At 37.0% G+C, this 8469-nt stretch overlaps 1 pseudogene; it reads right to left on the bottom strand.

Moving 5' to 3' along the window:
* Nucleotides 1–1669: 1669 nt before the first annotated feature.
* Nucleotides 1670–2022, bottom strand: LOC114617470 (annotated as a pseudogene).
* Nucleotides 2023–8469: the final 6447 nt, after the last annotated feature.

The raw sequence follows: 8469 nt of genomic DNA, 5'->3' as shown, positions 1-8469 counted from the left end.
TAACGATAAGTGACCATGGGCTGTGATTTCCTAAAGCCTCATCATCAAGGTATCATTCATCACAGTTTTGTTTTCTGTTTTTTTTCCTTTTAAATACAGAAACAAAAACCTAACTAGCAAAAGGCAAACATTTCCACAGAATGGTTTGATAGCTATTGGAAACCAGTAATTGCAAATAGTAGGCATATTTTAGAGATGAGAAATGTTTTTTATGTAACGTTTTTGGATTTCTCTCTAAGTGTGGTTGAATGCTTATAATATTCAACAGTCACAGTAGGCTGGGCCAAGATAACCAGAGGCTCCACCTCCAAACTCACCTACCATGAGTGGTCTCCTATGGTTTGATTTATGAACATCACTTCAGTGGATGACTATAGTGTAAAGTTTAAGAATTTAGCATCTATAAACACTGGTAGACATTGACCACATCTGCAGGCCAGTTTCCAGAAAGCCTGAAGGTATAGACAGCAGTATAGCTCCTAAGAGACTACATTGAGAAGTTGGGTGAGAGTCATTTTAGATCTTCACAAAATGTGTGTTTTAGTTGCTGCTTTATTGCTGTAAAAAAAAAAGCAAAAAAAATAAGTAACTTTAAAAAGAAAATATTTAATTGTGCTTTTTGCTACAATTTTAAAGGGGTTATTTAGTAAACATCATGATGGAGAGTGTGGTGCTAGACAGATGTGATACTAATGCATTAGCTAAGAACTACAAATCAATCCACAAGCAGAAAGTGAAAGGGAGTCTGGGCCTGAAATATGCATTTGATACCTTAAAGCCCAACACCAGACTCACCTTTTCCTTCAAGATAAAATCCACTCCAACAAAGCCACACCTCCTATTTGTGAACCAGTCATTCAAATATTTGAGCCTAAGGGGCACATTCTGGTTCAAACCTCCATAAACTCTGAATGTAGAGGAACGAGAGAAAAAAAAACAGAATATCCAGCTCACACACACATGAGAAACACCCCCAAGTTTTAAACTTTGGCCAGCATAATCCATATGGGTACAGGATACAATTCGAAATGTCATCAAGAGAAATGGAGTCTTTCAGGTATCTCTGTGTACATGTAGCAATAATAGTTATAAAAAACAAGGATATTATAATTTTGAGATGCACATTGGAGAGGCAAGGAGTTGAAAGAATGTCTATGAAAATACAGTTTCCTCATGTATAAAACTCTCAAATAAAATGAGAATTCTTTTTTTTTGTCTTAATCCCACCGCCAGCTTTTATTTAAATTGTATTTTTATTACTTGGAATAGGGTATGGTCATATCAGTTATATTCAGATAACCTTATAAATGAAAAAAATAAGATAATTAACAATGGAAATATTTCACTGATCCTCATCTAATTTCAGGGGGAAAAACTTCCTTATAGCAGTAATTATCCTTCATAAATTATCTTTATATCTAAACAAACAGAAAGGGGGACGTTTATTAGATACTATGTGCTTTCAATAACTCATCACTGGGAACATTTCATAATCAAGAGTGAGTTAACAGGCTAGCATTTAAAAATGTAGACTTTAATAAGTGTACAGGTCAGCTTGTGGGGAAGCTGACCAAGATACATAACGCAGGAGATACAAGTGACCACCTGGAGTTTCTATACTTCATTCTGCTTACAGAATATTTATTAAGGTTGTTTAATATATGACTTTTCATTTGACATTGTGGAAGTCCTTTATCTGGTGACAAGCAGCAGCCACGACGATCACTCTGGACCCCCCACGTTGGATAAATTCCATTTCCTCTTGAGACATCGGTTTCCTTCTGTATTTCTGAGGTAATGATTTTATTATTCTGCAGTGTCTGGTGGCCCCTGATGCATCAGTAAATCTGGGGACATACTTCCTTTAGAATGCTGTGAAACTACAGAAGAGTGGGAGGGTAGCGCAGCAGATCCCAGAGCTTCTGAGGCACTGAGTTTAGGTCTGTCCCTTCTGTTAGGGAACTTTATTAATGGAGCATGTGGCTTCACGACCCTGGTGGCGGAAGCCATCTTGCTGCCCATGAGAATTCTTTATAAGAAAATGTGTTTACAAAGAAGAATATTCTCAAGAGACTAATATTCTGAATGATAGCATAATAGTTAATTTTCATTGTCTACTTGACTGGACAAGAGAGAGAGAGAGAGAGAGAGAGAGAGAGAGAGAAATGGAAATGCCTATTCTTGACTGTTTGGGTGTTTCTATAGAGGTTTAGCTGTGAAAGTAAGACCCACCTAAGTGGTTATCACAATCCCGTAGTCTATGGTTCAGGACTGGATTTTAAAAAAAAGTCAGGTACTCTGAACTCAGCATTCATCCCTTTTTGACTCCTGACACTGGATACAGTGAGATCAGTTGCCTTATATTGCTGACATCACAGGTATAGCCATCATGTCTTTCCCTCCACAGTAGCCTGTGTCCTTTTAAATGCTTAGATAAACTCTTTCTTAACTTGCCACGAAGTTAGAGAAGTATCCTTCTGTTGTCTACATTTCCAGATACAGTTTTTGCCTTAGAATATTCATAATGAAAACATTCTTATCATTGCCCCTTTCCATTTCACATTTGTAAGTTTACAAATACTTATTCCATAGAGATTCACTATAACTGCATTTTTTCTATCTCTTTGAGACTGGCTATACTTGTATAATAGCTTTGTAGCACAAGAGCAATTAGGTCTATGTGCAAATATTTAATCATAACATTAGCCAAGAATGCATAGGAGTAATGAGATTTTGTGTAAATCCCATAATCTCTTTGAGGAATGATGGTGTTAATTTAACCAAAGCTGCTAGTTTCTGGCATTTATTAGGCAATTCTGTGGCAACTGCAATCTATCAGAGTGTTAATACGTTACAGGATATATTCTTATGTCCACTTCTACTTGAATTAAACAATAATACCTAATATCTGCTTTCAGATAGTATGACTGCAAATACCTAAGGAATTTTGCTGTTTTGAATCCCCTTCTTCTCATATGTCTGTTCACTTTTTTATTTAAATGATATTTATCTTACAGTAAATAAAAATTCATTACCAGTTTCTAGCTTCAATTTTTTTAGACTAGGTCATATTTGTGTACTTAGTTTTATGTACTTATGAAAATGTTATGAACTACATGTATCACAGAAAAAGTAGCAAGCCAAATACTACTTTAATCTTACACAGTAATTGACTTCTTTCTTCATGGTAAAGGGAAGCTAGTTATGTTTTTCACTCCTGCTAAGAATAGTTGTAATTTCATCTAACATCATCATGTAACTTCCATGGGACTACGTCTTTGGTACTTTATTTTCAATGTTATAAATTTATTTTGCTATTTGTTTTTCACATCGTTAGAAATTAAACATTCATAAAGAGCATCCTCGTGCAACCGTCTTCTATTTCTGGAAAATAGGTTATTTCGTTTTGTAAACTCCCAGGATGAGATTTCACTCTGGCATACCATCTGGCAAGATAATAGGATAATACCTAAAATCAATACTTTAATATGAGACAGTTAAAACCTAACTTCAATTAGAAATAATGACATATGGTTGAAGCTTAAAAAGGAAAATTAATTAATGTCACCTTAAAAGCATATATACAAGAAAAGTTTCCAGAAGTATCTTCTTAGAAAAGAATAATGGAATATGAACAGACTATAATATTTTTCAGTTGATGAAAAAGCTACTGGTTGCATATCTTACAAACACATGGATTTTCTTTTTTTTTCTTTTATATTTGTTTGTTGCTTTTTTCTCCCATTGAGATAATGGCTCATTCAATAGTCTGAGGTGGGTTGATATTCACTATACAATAACCTGTGTTAAATTTAGCCTTTAGAGTATCCTGAACTACCAAGTCCAATCCACATATTGAGGCTCTCAAAATAACAAAATGTTTAATTGATAGTCTGCAAATCTCCATCCTAAGCAAAGAAAAGGTAATAATTTACATAATAGTGTGGATTTTAGTATACAATAATACAGATTTTCAAAATATACGTTATAAGCATGGCTATTTAAGTTAAAGGAATAGTACAAAAGCAAAGAAAATAAGAACAAAAATAATCACAGCATCTATAATACACAAAAAAGCCTCTGGCATCACTTAAACATATATTGTATCTTTCAACAAGAAAATGGAAATGTTTATATGAATTCAAGATGTATTTTAACTTCCTAACATAGCATGTAGTTATGCAGAAAGGAAAAGTCATGTCAGGGATGGTGATTCCCCCACAAGTTCTCTTATTATTGGGAATAGTTTTCCCTGTCCTGGGTTTTTGTTATCCTAGATCAATTTTAAAATGTTCTGTCTATCTCTGTAAAGAATTGAGTTGGAATTGGATGGGGATTTCATTTTATTTTTTGAGTTAATTTTCTATCCTGCTACTATACTGAAGGTGTTTATAGGATTTCGTTGGTAGAGGTTTCAGGGGTAAATTATGTATATTGTCAAATCATCTACAAATAGCTATACTTTGATTTCTTCCTTTCCAATTTGTATTCTTTGATTTCCTTTAGTAATTTTATTCCTCTAACTAGAACTTAAAGTACTGTACTGTAGGGCTGTAGCTTGGGTGTGGGTTATGTTGGGCTGAGTTGTGGCATGTCTGTTGCCCTAGGCAGCTGGAACCACAACTCAGGGGACAGAAGCACAGGAATTTGACTGAGTTCACTCCACAAGGTGCTGGGCTTGGTGAGATCCCAGTCTGAGGTCCTGCAGAGGCAGAACTCCTGTGTCGGGGGTTTCCAGGCCTAGGTGGCTGACTGGAGACCAGCTGGTCTAAGCGCTTGGGCTCCCAGGCACCACTGAGAGGCCACAGAGGGACCGAGACGGGGTTCATATGGGCTCGACCTGCCCACAGCTGAAAGGGGCTAGGGAGAGAAGCTCAAGTGGTGCCTCACAGGATGGATGAGACTCATGGTCTAGGTGACTTACTTGGCTGGGTCATGGCTGGCTAGGCTAGCTTGCTTGGGTTGGCAGGGGAGCGGAAGGGGGCTCTGTGGCTGGAATGTAGAGAGGTCCTTGGTGGGAGAATAGGTGGCAGCTCATTGGTTGAAGGCCTCCTCTACGGTTCTCCACTGCGGGCCCCAAGTATGAGAGGAAGTCCATGGTTTTAAAAGGCTTATTGTCATGGCGGAAAGTGGCTGAAGCTGTACCGGTGTTCTCAGGTGGGCCTGAGGTTAAATATCTTTTGGAAGAGAGAGAGTCTGGAACAGAATGCTTAATTGGCTATGCCCTCAGGCCTTTAGGCATCTCATTAATATGGAGATCTCTTGAGGCTCTGCTACCTGTAGTCACATCCTCTACCTGTGCTATGTGACCTAAGACTACTAACCTTTCTTTGGGAAGGGCTGTGGAGAAGTGAAAGAAACCAGGGCCCACAAGCAAGGCCAAACACCTCCTATCCCACTATCCATGGTTCGAGGTCTGTGCTCAACCAGAGATCCAGCTGCCTCTCACAGCCCTCCACCCCACAACTCCTCCTTTAATAAAAAAGGAGGGGAGTCACTGGAGTGACTGTATCATCTGTAGTAAAAAATTTTGGATGAGGTGGAATCAAAAGAAAACACTACACAGGCTATAGGGGGTAGCACAATTAAGTCACAGGATAAGGGGTGTCAAGGGTGGGGTTTGGGAAGGCAACAGATCATTGTTAGGGGTTGTACAGTTTGAGGGTAATAATATCTGATTAATCTAGACAGACATTATGTTTTATTTACTAGCATGTAACTTTTCCCAATTTCAATAGCCATTTGACTTTGGCAAGAGAGTTCATTTGTAACTGAAAGGTCTAGATCTGTCTTCTGTGGGACTCAGTGTATGTCTCTGGATCTCAGTGTGTGTCTCCTCTCCGGAGTCTTCAGTCAGGTGAAGTGTCTGAAGGAAGGCAACTTGTTGTCCCAGGCAAATTCCAGGAGATGACATTGTCTCTGCTGGATCTGTGGGGAGCACCTGTAGGATAATCATAATGGGGAGCAGAACCCCAGCAGGGGGATGTCTGCAAAGCGTGGGTACAAATTATTAGGCTCCTTGGAGCAAACAGGTCATGATCCTAGTAAAGCAAGAATGTTTAAGGAAATTTAGTCTTGGAAGGCACTTTTGATTCTGTTTTGGATGGCTGAGGAAGAAAAACATCATGTTAATTACATATCTCGATAGGGAGCAACAGTTTGTCTGTAAAAGGAAACTGGTTATTAATTAAGGATTGAAAAATGGTGATCAGAATAGTTAGTTTGACTTGTTGAAGTAGATTAAATGAAGTTTGAACCTTGAAGAAAACTCAAAAAAGGTGAAAAAATGCTGGACATATGTCATGAATGTTACGGAGAAAGAAAAGTAAACATTTAAATAAAAAGACAAGAAAATTTTGGGTTGAAAAGCATGAACTTTTTTTCAGGTATTCTTTTTAGGGAGAACAAGCATTTAAAAACTTGGGTTAAGGGTCTCAGGTGTGCTTCTCTGTTGTCTTTGGTGGGTTTAGAAGCAGTGGGGAGAGGGGCCTGCTCTGCCATGTGGTGGCTGTTCTGCCACATGGTTGTTGGGTGCTCTAGCAGAGAGGTCTCCTGTATTCCCTGTTTGTTTTTGTTAGCTAGTAAATCCTACACGTAGAGAAGGAGGAGAAAGGCCAACCTTGAAGAAAAGCTAAAAGGAAAAAGCATAGAGGCTTGATAAGACAGTCAGAGCCAGATGGAGTGAAAGGCTGTGGAAAAGACTTGACCCATGTGGGGAAGCTGGGCTGGAGCCAGTGCTTTTGAGAGTAATTCCTCTAGGTTTTAGATTCTCTGTTGAGAAGTCCTGTGTAATTCCAAAAGGTCTCCCTTTATATGCTACTTGGCCTCATTCCCCTGCAGTTTTATTATTATTTATTTATGTATTTTGTACATTTAATATTTTGAATATGATGTGGAAGGAGGATTTTATTTTCTGGTCCAATCTATTTGATGTTCTGCATGCTTCATGTATGTTTATACCCATTTCTTTCATTAGGTCAGGGAAATTTAGTTCTATGATGTTATTGAAGATATTTTCTGGGCCTTTAATATGAAAATCTTCTTCTTCAATTCCTGTTATTCTTAGATTTGTTTTTTTCATACTGTTCCCAATTTCCTATATGTTTTGTGTGAGAAATGTTTTAGATTTTTTATTTTCTTTGACTGATGTATCAATTTCTTCTATTGTATTATCTATGCCTGAGAGTCTCACTTTCATCTCTTATATTCTGCTAGTGATGCTTATGTCTGAATTTCCTGTACTCTTTCCTAGATTTTCCAACTCCAGGGTTGTTTCCAATTATGTTTTCTTTATTGTTTCTATTTCAATTTTCATGTCTTGGACAATTTTATTCATTTCCTTCACTTGTTTATATTTCCTGTATTTCTTTAAGAAATTTAATATTTCTCTTTCAACAGCCTTTACAATCTTCATAAGATGTGATCCAAGGTTAATGCTTTGCTTTTCAGGTACGTTAGGATATCCAGGGCTTCCTGCAGTAAGAAAGCTGGGTTCTAATAGTGCAACATTGCCCTGCCTTTTGTTGACGATGATATTGTACTGGTCTTTAACCATCTGATTGTCTCTGCTGTTCATTGGCCTGGTAGTCCTGGGAGACAGCAGACTTCTGGTACTTCAGGTCAAACTGATAGATCCTAATAGCAACAGTTCACTGGTTGCGTTGGGTGTCAGTAGTCCTCCAGAGATTCTGGCTGAGCTGTTTCCTAGGGTAGTGGAGCACAGATCCTAATTTCGGTAGAGTTGTAGGTCACAAGATGAGTTTGTTTTTCTGAAATGGTCTTTTTAACTCACTGTTATGACCCAATTATACTGAATTATCTTCTAAAGAAAACAATATATATATACATATACATATATATACATATACGTATATACATATATGTATATATATATGTATATACGTATATGTATATATATATGTTTTTGAGAGTCTAGAATGGTTCAACACTTAGAAATATGTGTTATATTTGCAAGGAATTGAATTTCAGCTCCTAGCATCCAAATCAAGTCTTACAATAGTCTTTAACTCCAGTTCTAAGGAATAAAATACCATTTCCAATCTCTTTAGGGAGCAGGCATATGTGTTATATACATGAACATTTGCCAGCAAAACACTCATACATTTAATAAAATCAACGAATCTTAAACAATAGAAATATATGTGTATATTGCAATGCCTTTGTTGGGTTTATGTTTGATACACTTACACATTCAGAATTGATTATCCTGAACAAGCTACTGACTTATCTATCTGACTTCTTTTATTACATCATTGAAACATTATTTTGAACTTAAATTTATAAAATCATGATTTATCTCTACATTAAATCCTTTAATCTTCACTTCTTTTGGTCGGTCATCTTTAGTTTTCCAACAGGATGTCTTTGAAACATATAGCCAAGGACCAATATTTTTCCTCCACTTCTCAAGCTATATATTTATTTTCATAGAATTTTATAATATCTTTA

Source organism: Grammomys surdaster, unplaced genomic scaffold (genome assembly GCF_004785775.1).
Source record: "Grammomys surdaster isolate TR1022 unplaced genomic scaffold, NIH_TR_1.0 62, whole genome shotgun sequence".
Lineage (NCBI taxonomy): Eukaryota > Metazoa > Chordata > Mammalia > Rodentia > Muridae > Grammomys > Grammomys surdaster.
This window is presented reverse-complemented; position numbering and strand designations above follow the sequence as displayed.